The 10,880-nt window shown below is 41.4% G+C and overlaps 1 long non-coding RNA gene across 1 annotated transcript; it reads left to right on the forward strand.

Annotated features, from left to right (window-relative positions):
- Positions 1–112: 112 nt before the first annotated feature.
- On the forward strand, positions 113–9,961 carry LOC119649156. The gene is made up of 2 exons (XR_005249095.1): positions 113–249; positions 9,512–9,961. It is a non-coding gene; the product is annotated as an uncharacterized LOC119649156 (long non-coding RNA).
- Positions 9,962–10,880: the final 919 nt, after the last annotated feature.

The following is a 10,880-nucleotide window of genomic DNA, read 5'->3' on the forward strand; positions in this document are numbered from 1 at the left end:
TGAACAAGTTTTTCAAAGAAATCAGGTAGACACTTGCGCTTCGATTGGATTTACTATGAACAATTCACAATAATGCTGCAATATAAACAATCATCGTGCACTGCCAATGAACTCGATAATGCAGTTTAACTGTTACTTTATTAGTTTTATTTTAGAATTGCCTTGGATCTCATTTTTTTATTTCGTTGTTTATGATCGTGTTTTTGTTGCGGCGCCGCGTTTTAGAATCTACTATTTTTCTTCTTCAAGGTAAATATGTTCTGTTCGTGACTAATTTGCATTCACATGTCAATTTTGCGGGAAACTGTGACCCCTACCCTGGGTTCTAGTTTGATTCTCGAATCAATTATTAAAAACTTTCAAGAATTTGACCCCCAAAGTTCAGTTTTAAGGTGTCGTGTGAAACAAAACATTATCAGAATCGATTCAGTGTCTGTCTGTTTGTCTTTTTTTCAAAGGTGGAAATCCTCCAAAGACACTGTTACGCATGGTCCACCGTGTAGAGTTTTTACTCACTAAAACCCCCTGCCTTCTTTCCGGAGACCACTGCAAAGTTTTACGTCGCAGCCTCTCCCTTCGTTCATCGATTGCATTCGCAATCGCACCTTTCTCGTCTCATCTGCCCCTCTCAACCTGCACTGAGTCCGTCCCAACATGTCGTTAACTGCACTCTAGTCCTTTTAGCACGCAGGCATTTTCCCAATGTCTCCTATAGTTTATCTTATCATGCGTTCTCTGCATCCAGTCCGTGATGCTTGTGATCCATCGACCCTTTTCCATTCGCTCCCACCGTTGTTTCCACCTGCTTAATGATTCTTCCCTTTCACCGTTTTTAATGTTTCGATGAGAGGGAGAATCAAGTCCATCATAGATGCGCGTTAATTCATCGGCCAAAATGTCCGGCTACTGCGTAAGTCGCTTTGTCTAAGATAGTTCTAAAACCACAGCAAACTCTTAAGGTGGTTATTCTATAAACCGTGCTTCTCTTTTGAACATTGCATGTGGGTCATCACTCTAGCTACAAGCGGCCTACGGGTGTATCGCGGGCCTCCAACGTTTGGGATCAACCTTGCTAGGGCGATGCTAACATTGGACGCCTTAGTACCAAAATGTTGTACGAGTAGATACTGACTGCTTGAATTTCAACCTCGCAACTATTATCGCTCTAAGATATTTGATTGCTGCTTTTGAAGTGATGATATGCTTCCCCATTTGAAAACCTGGGAAATGCCTGCTGAACTAACACCAACAGCTCTACTAACAAACCCTATCTCCACCTCCACGTGGTGACCGCTGGGAGCTCTTTCTTAACGAAAAGCTGCAGACGGAGAAGGATGAAGGCGAGTCTCCCGGGCCCAAAAACGGGACAAATTGTACCAACTGGTCCTCCAGGTTGGGGGTTGGGTAGGGCTGACAAACCTACACGGAAAACAACTTGTTACGAAGCCTCAACAGGAGCTTCGGACTGGACGGATTATACAACGACGAACCCGGCAACGACAACGGAATAACGATTTGCGCATTTTCCCCTGTACAGCCAACAGAGCCTATTTCAGTTTACAAAAACTGTGCCGGTCGAAACGTCTTACCATAGGGTCAAATCTCTTACTGTACAAGACTATGATCTTGCCAGCCCTCATGTACTCCTCGGAAACTTGGGTTCTTAGCAAGAAAAATTGCGAACTCTTGGCCGCGTTCGAGAGAAGAATCCTCCGAAGAATTTTTGGCTCCCTAAATGAGGATGGACGATTCCGTAGCCTACATAACGACGAAATCTATGAGCGATACCATGACCGTCCGGTTGTGGATAAAATCCGGCTCAATAGGTTACGGTGGGCGGGTCACTTAATCCGTATGGATGAGGATAATCCCACCCGGAAAGTCTATAAGGCCAATATATATGGTAGAAAAAGGAGTTGAGGCAGACCCTGCCTAAGATGGAGCGATGACGTAGGCCAGGACGCCAGACAGCTTTTAGGGATATCGAATTGGTGAACCTCGGCGCAAAACCGGGATGTCTGGACTTCCTTATTAAGGCAGGCTTAGACCGGGTACCGGTTGTTGCGCCGTTGATGATGATGATGTTTTGTTGCAACAATCAACACTGTCATTAGCGTAACCTATATTGTGGCCCGCCAGGAGCTGGGATGTTGAGGTTATCATTATACATGATGTTCCACAATAGAGGTCTCAGAACAGAGCCCTGTGGTACACCTACTGACACAATGTATTCTCTGGGCCTATTGTCTGTGTCATACCAGAGCTTTCTGCACTAATCGAAGCCAAAGACCTCCCTATAAGTTTCCAACTGGCCTAGTTGAACGCATTTTGCACGTTAAGGGTAATCACTGCGCAATACTTGTTAGTGCCACCCTTTAATCACCCCGACGGTTGATCTGTCGTCCCGCGGGGCTTCCCATATGTGAGAAAGGGGGTGTAAACTTTTTTCACAGAATGTAGCCATGTGGGCTATCAGATCAAAAGGGTTGATTAGTACTTTTCAAAATTGGTGAGTGAGGGCCAAAATATATGCCCCGGAAAGTGTAACAGGTCTTGGTTTTAGAGCCTACTCCACCGAAAAATATGAAAGAAATCACGATCGTGCAGCTGTACGAAATGTAGGCCGCAAAATATATCCCATTCCGATATCTGCACAAATGAAATTAATAGCAGCATATTACCATGTTTTAGAAATTTACTCGGAACCCCCCATTAAGACCATCCTAGAAGTGCGTATTTCATAAGTGGCAGTGGTTTATATGCATATATTGTATGAGTCAATTGTCCAACCGCCTGGTTGCTTCAGGTAGAGACATCTGTCTGCCTGTTGTCTGATACAGACTGTCTGATGTCTGAATCAGACTCAGATATTTGTGCGATACAGGGGCAGACTTTTTCCTGAAATAGACATTTATCTGATGTCTGACATTTTTCTGACATAATCACAGTAGAAAAAGAAGATGCCTCAAAGCGGAAGTAAGAATACGGCCGTATTCATATTCCTTCGTGTGAAATTCACTTATATAAAGACGAATATATTCGGATTCATATTCATAGAAAACCATCGTGCAAATATATGCGTATTCGTATTTAAGAATAATTTTGTACTTCTAGGATGAACTTAAGGGGGTTGCCGAGTGAATTTCTAAAATGTGGAAATATACTATTATTAATTTTATTTGTGCGGATATCGCAACGGGATGTATTTTGAGGCCTAGATTTCGTAGAGATGCACCACTGTGACCTGTTTCACTTTTTGGGGCACATATTCTGAGCGCTCACTCCTCTATGTTTTACCCAATATCAGAAAAAAACCAAAGTACTAATCGAGCCCTTTCATTTGATACCCCACATGACCATATTTGATGGAACAGTTGTTAAACCACTTTCACATGTATAGGGAGCCCCTCCTGAAACTCAACATAAAATGGCGCCTCGCAGACCACACCTTCTTATCTACTTTCGTGGCAATTGGTTTAGCTGTATGGTCAATGACGTTAAGGTTTGGAGACACGGTTCATCATGCGGCATCCAGATATGTTTTCATCCATCCCAACCAAAAATTTTATGTATTTGATGTCAGTATTGCAGAGATAATCTGTTTCTTTTCAGTCTTTTAAGTCCATTTTGTAAAACGTTAGAGCTTACTAAATCTTCACTTGTTGTGGTTCATTTAAATGATTTGCTGATTTCCGCTGGCAGGACTTGCGTGTTTCGATGACGATATAAGTCCTAAAATTGGGTTATATTCAGTAACTTTAATCTCGACTTTAAGATTCAGATTTACTTAACAGCTAGCTCACCTTCAATTGCGACGTTTTTGTTATAATGTATTTTTCCCATGTTAGACGCTTGTCTAACCAAGTTCTCAAGTTCTTCGCTACCCGGTTTAGCATTAACGTAGATAACTGGAGGACAAGTATACTAATTTTGGCAATGGTCATCTACTGTCGAGGTTACGAGAAGCTGTTATCCGGTTTTTATGTCTGCTAATCTAGGTGGACGTAATGAAGTCATTGTTTAGTATACATCAAGAATAGTGTTTCTCTGAGGAACTCTGGTTAGAATTGGGACGAGTAAAAAATCCATGAGTCCAGTACTGATGTTCAATATTTGCGAATTTCGTATATATGTAAGTTCTACGTCCCATATTTTCTCAAATACATACTATTGCGATGTCCAGAATTATCATCGAGCAGTACTTTTTATTTTCGAAGAAAGTTGTTTTTACTTAGCGGAGCGGTATTACGTTCGGGCCTGGAATTTTGTCGTGGGCGCGAAGTTCTTTCGGGGTGCCTGCATAGTTTCCACTTTCGAGCCTGAGTGTTTTACTTGATGAAGATTGTTCGAGGATAAGTTAAAGTATGACTTTACGCAGATTACATATATCCAGGTTAATATAATATTTTGAGTCATCTTCAAGTCGACCAAGTTTACGTATTTTTGGTACATCTTTTAACCAATAGGGTTTTTTTTTGATGATACTACGTCGAGGTTGGGATTACCAGAAAGCGATTCGATATCCTTAACAAAAGTCTGGTTTCTGGCTTATGTAATCGCTTCATCGAATGCCCACTTTGTACCTCAATAGGTTCTGAGGTGTTGGTACCCACAGATGAATGCACTGATAAGGTGGTATGCAACTCTTTCAAGACTGCCGTCAAAAACTTTATTAGTTTCGAATCAATGCGATGTAGGTGTAGGACATCGAGTAGCCAGGTGTGGGGGATGCTATCGAAATGTTTGGCCCAATCGATATATAAACTAAAGAAGTTTCTTTGGCCTCTAGTTGCTTGACTTACAACTACCGAGTCAAGTTGCTCTTTGCAACCCCTCGGTAGCGCTTCTGCTGCGCACTGACCCTTCCACTAATAATGGACGTCATAAAAATGTGTAGGGTTGGTAATTAAGTAGTCGGTCTTGTGACTGCGGGGTCCTGCAAAGTGTTCTTCTTAGGGATAAGGTAGGAAATCACTGCAGTGAGGAAGGGTGGAAGTTCCTCAGGTCGACTAGTGCTGGTGAACCTTTTGTACCAGAAGTCCTGCATCCGATCCAGACCAGCATCCCTCCAGTTCTCCGAACTGTTTATGGCTCGTCGAACCCCCTCTTCGGTAACATCTGCAAATTTCATGCTCGGCATACTGGTATGGTGGGTGTCTTCAGCGGTAGTCCACTCAGCATGCTCACTATGCTGGGCGACGACAAGTCCACCCTAATATTCTTTCGCTTTTGTTACCGAAAATTGCGCTGTCTGAACGCTTTGCTGGGATTCGTTCAGTGGTCTGAAAAAGCTCCATTGGTTACTCGCGTACGTTGCATTCTGGACACGTCTGAAGTGATTTTCGTCATACCGTCGCAACCGACAGCATACAACAGAAAGTTTCTGCTTTAGCGCGCCCAGAATTGCAACTACGCTACTACCTGAATTGAACGATTAATTGGCGTGGTCTTCGTTTGCTGTTATTGCATGGCTTTTGAAGCTCAAATGCCTATGTTTATAAACGTATTGAAAGATTTAAGAAATAGTTTCCATGGAGTTCACTACATGGCGTAGCCAGTAATACAATTGCCGCCCTCTTTAATGTGTGACCTATCCACTGCCGCTTCCGTCCTTCGATCACAGTGCGTATGAGTGCCAGGCCTAATGCGTCGGGCGACATCTAGTTTGGTGCCACCGTCGGCAGAAACGACACTTTCTAAACATTGAAATTGATGGAGTCCTTCAATGCTCTGCCCAGAGATCCTGGTTTTGTTGTCTTTAGTCCGACCAGTTCCAAATCAAGGGTGATCTGGCCAAGGTCTATGATGTGTTTGAGGAAAGATGTGATTGTCCTTTGAACTCCTCTATGACATCCGGGCAAGGTAACATGTAGAACGTCATCGATAACAGGAAGAAATAATATGGGTGACAAGATGTAATCCGAGTGGACTCCGCTTTGGACCTCAAAATCCTCCGAGATCTTACTTTGCCCCATCATATGTCTCTCTGAAATTGATGAAGAGCAGGTGCAGCGAAGGTCTAAACTCTGCGCACTGTTCCCAAATGATCCGTAGGGTGTTGATGTGGTCAATGCAGGAAGATCCGGAGCGGAAACCAACCTCCTCTCTGTCGATCAAGCTTTCGAGAGAGATGTCCTTTGATGCGTTCCAGGATTATTTAAGCCATTATCTTTGCGACGCCAGGGAGTACGCAGATGCTTCTCTAACTGTCACACTCAAAACGGATACTTTTCTTTGCAATCTTAACAATCATCCCCTTCTTCCACTCTTTGGGAAAGCTCGGATCCCCAAGATTCCCAAGATCTCCAGCAACTGCAGGTGCAGCGATAAATAACTCTGGGGGGAGACCGTCAAGATCAGCGGCTTTACTCCAGTCGAGTGCATTAATGGTCGAAACGGCTTCTCTTCTGCTTGGAGGAACAGTTACGACGTCTAGCCATTTCATCCCCTTTTGCGGAACCTCACCGGATCTGATACGATTAAGAACCATGGTGAAGTATTTTTTCCACGTCTTCAGTTGTTCATCACCGTGGATGAAAAGTCGACCGTTGTCGTCTTTCACAGGTCCATCAAAACATTTGAGACCCCATGCAAGTTCATTCGAGATGTAGTATACATTCCTGAAATCATTGCGGTCTGTGACATTTCCAGCACGGCGTACATGACGCTGAATTTCTCGGGATTTCGTTTGATATCGGAGTTCGAGCCCGTCACACCCGTTATCACTCATAGCGATCAGTAGATCCTTCAACCCCTTCCGTTCATCGATCCGCTTCCCCGATTTCGCAGTCAACCAGATCTTATGACACCCCTTCGGGACGTAGTCGACGATCTGTATAGCACCCGAGAAAAAAAGCATTTTTGATGGCGGTCAAATGTTCATCGATATTTTCAGGCGGGTTACTCAGTATAGCTGCCGTTCGATCAGGAAGATAGCTCTGCAACTGTCAAGCGATAACTGGGTCATATAAGCGGTCCATGTTGAACTTAGGGGTCTCAGCTCTCCAACCCTGCGAGAAGTGGCGGACACAACACGCGGGCGCACTTAAGCGATCATTACAGGATGATCCCTTTCGAGGTCGATGTTAGCGCCTCTCTTGTTATGCACATCCAGAAGGCAACTTCTAAATCTATTGCTGACCGATTTGATTGCTCGTACGGCATCGGTCATTTGAGACCCAACTGACCTTATGGTAGACTCTGTACTGGAACAATGTGCCATCAATCACGAGGCGGTTGAAGCTGCAGGAATCCACGAACCTCCCAGCATTGTCCTTACGGTCGCCAAGAGCGTGCTTCTCCATCACATGTTCGAGTAAGGTGTTGTCAGAGCCCACCTTGGCATTCAGGTCACCCATGCGATTATAATGTCACCTTTAGGAAACCTCCCTTGAACTGCGTCTAATAGCATAAAAGCATCCTTGTCCATTATATCGGAAGTCTCTGTTGGTGCGTAGCATTGTACAATTGTGAAGCTCCTTAGAATGGGCCGGAATTTTGCGGTAGGAAGTCTGTCAGAAACCGGCTCCCAGTTGAAGGGAGCGTGCTTTGCGGTAGTAGTCAGAAGCCACCCGACATCGGATTCGCATCTGCTACCATTCGACTTTCTAGAGTACAAAATCACATTGCCGCAAAAGTGAGAGGAGAACTCTTCAGAGTCCTACCTCACTTAGGCCTAGAATGTCCAGTTTATATTGTTGGAATACCAGCTCAAGTTGGAGAAAGCCAGCAGTCTGAGGACCCTCGCTACCGTTATTGAGGAGTGTGATATTCCAAAAACCAATCATAGTCAGTTTTCGATAGCCAAATGCAGCCGTGAGGTCAGCCCCTTTCCGAGGCGTTATTGAGGTTTCGGTGGCAATAAAGCTTCGAAGTGTGCAGATTGCTGGCCTACAAATTTTTATTGCTTTTAGTCGCCTCTTACGACAAGCAAGGACGAAGTGTATTCTTAAATCCCAACTCGTAGGCCCTAAAAAGTAAGTAAAAGTATTATATATCTCTTAAGCCGAATTGACATTTGCTGTGACAAATTGCAACTTAAGGGCAGAAATCCCTGTAAATGACAGTTTTTTTCAATATTTTTTACGAAAAATTGAAAGCATTTATTGTAATTCGGAAAACTGCATGATATAATTGACATTGAAATGCGTTCAGATATTTCTTTTTTGTGAGTAAAAAACAAAACAAAATGTTTGCGCTAGTTATCAAATTTGACTTCTCGGGTTCGCGCCGTGTAACGCCCAAGTCCTTGTAATGTTCTGTAATCTTTGGATGAATCTAAATTTAGCAAAAAAGCAAAATAAAAATTAGAATAAAAAAACAAGACACACCTTTCTTACATAAACAATATATTAAACACATTTTTTATTACAACAATTGGATTGAAATTTTAGGTTCATGCAAACGCCAATGAGTTGAAGAGTATCTATACCAAATTTGAAGTCGATCGCTTCATTATTTTTTTAGTTACAATGCACGGTGCGGGAAAACCCCGTTTTGAGAAAAACGTGTTTAAAGTTCTTGTTTGGGAAAAGTAATGATTACACTGATTTATGCTTACTTAAACTCCGTCTACATTGTTTTGGCGAAAACAATAAACGACTGTTACATAAGCCACATAATCGTCACCAGTGACCCCTATTATTCAAAAAGTGAACTACCAAAATTGTTGAGCCTAGAAATGAAATGCAAACGCGCGTTTGCCTACTTCGGTAGATTTGGAGGGCATTACTTTGGGGACTATACAGGCTATTTAGGCTTTCTATAAGGCTCCAAACACTGAAAATACATTCTACAGATGGTAAATGAATTTTTAAAAGAAAAAACAAAAAATTCAAAAAATGTAATTTTTACAGGGATTTCTCTCCTTAAGAAACTTCACAGTGAAATTGCAGAAAGGCTTGGTTTGACTGTGGTTTTGCTTGGAATCCTTATTTTAAGCCATATGGAGTAGGAGTTACATTGGTAGTTTGAGACTGTGGATATAGAGACCACTGAACAGTTGTTTGAATTATTGTTTAGGATAGTGAGGGATCCTAGGTCTACATCCACTTGATGTTGGACCGGACCAATCCTAAATAATAATTTAGCTTTAGCCTAGTTTAGCTTCAAATTATTGGCGGTTTCACTTGGATATAATTCGCACCCTTGGCGTTTTTGCGAATATATAAAGGAGCGTTTTCCATCTGTTGCCACTTTCGGTCACGCTGCTTCCAGGGCGGAGGTGAGGAAGCGTGATGATGAGTTGCCTTTGCCCTGGACGAAACCGTTAGTCCCTAGTTGTTTGAAGTTTTTCTGCCTACGTTAATTGTTTCATCATTAATAATTGCATTGTCGGTACTTGCGACATCCAATGAAAGATCAGAGAAGCAATCATAGGTAAAATAACATTGAGAGCATTCTACTTATTACTGAAAATAATGGTATTTGTAAACAAATATTTATGGTCCTTTCAAGATATTTGATTAGAAAATTTTCGATAATAGTGTTTTCATTTGAATTTTTATCTTAGATAATCAACATTGAAATGGGAAAACCACTCACAGATATTGAAATCACGGATATCTTAAAATATTACGGTGAAAGATGGTCAATTTACCGAATATCGAAGAAAATTCAGCGTAGTCGTGCTGTGGTAAAACGCTTACTTACTGATCCCTCAGATTATCTGAATAAAAAGAACCGCGGGGGTACTGCAAAACAGATGGCAATTTCTAAATACTTAATAAAAATTGAGGATCGACAAATAGATGAGGAATGTTATGCAGATGATGAGCTTTCGGAGGGAGCAAGTACTTTAGTTGGTTCGGAAAAAATACCAAATAAGATATTTTTTAAATTGCCAATGAAAAAACATATACGAAAGAAGTTTGAAGAGTAATTTTACTTTCAGTATTTTCGCTATATGTATCTATGTGTGTCTGTGAAATGTGTAATGAATAAACTGTCCCTCTAAGAGCTATATTTGTTGTTGATTTGCTTACTTTGTAAGTAAAAATTATCGTGAAAATTGTGAAATTTTTAGACTACGGGTATAATAAATGCTAAAGGACACGTTTGATGAGAGGGGGGTTTCAAAGGGGGCTTTCTCTCGGGCAAGAAATTTTCTTGGGGAATTTGATTAGATGTTTCAATAATATCAATAGTAAAGAGGGACTCCGTACAATTTTCATCCTGGCTCCACTTTTTCCGCATAATTTTCACCCCGGATCCGAATTTGTCTCTGCTGAATGATGTTAGTCAGTTTTCTGGATATCTGAAATACTTGTGAAATACAAAACGTGATCGTGAATGACTGAGTGTCTGAAAAGTGAATTGGTATTCAATTAGAATTTAACAGAAACAGGGAGTATTTCAGCGTAATAAAATCTTTTATCAGCACACTGGCTAGTAGATATGCGGAGACAATGACAAAGATGTTTAGTCAGAACGTGGTGTGAACGGACCTCTTATAGTTACGTCACCACATTATCTTCGTGGGCGAGCTACGAGTCCTGCTATCAAATTGTGCATACAGATAAATATGCGCATGTGCATCCAGTCATTAAGAAAATAAATATAAGCTTATTATTTCTATTTTTAGGATACGAACTTGTTAAGAAAATAAATATAAGATTACTCTCTTTCTTTCGATATTTTAGAAGGCAAACTAGATTACAATTTTTGAAGAAAATATGTGAAATTATGTATATAAGAATAAAATAAACGTTTAATACAAATAAGATACATTTTAGTTTTAAGAGTTCAGTTTAAATTCATAGTTTATAGCGAAAATAAATTACCATATCGCAAGAACACATAATTCTATATACAGGAGATTCGACTTTCAACGCGTTCTTTGCAAATCCAAGATCAATCTTTCGGATGCATCTGTTTCCTGC

This window comes from Hermetia illucens, chromosome 2 (assembly GCF_905115235.1).
Source record: "Hermetia illucens chromosome 2, iHerIll2.2.curated.20191125, whole genome shotgun sequence".
In the NCBI taxonomy this organism is placed as follows: Eukaryota; Metazoa; Arthropoda; class Insecta; order Diptera; family Stratiomyidae; genus Hermetia; species Hermetia illucens.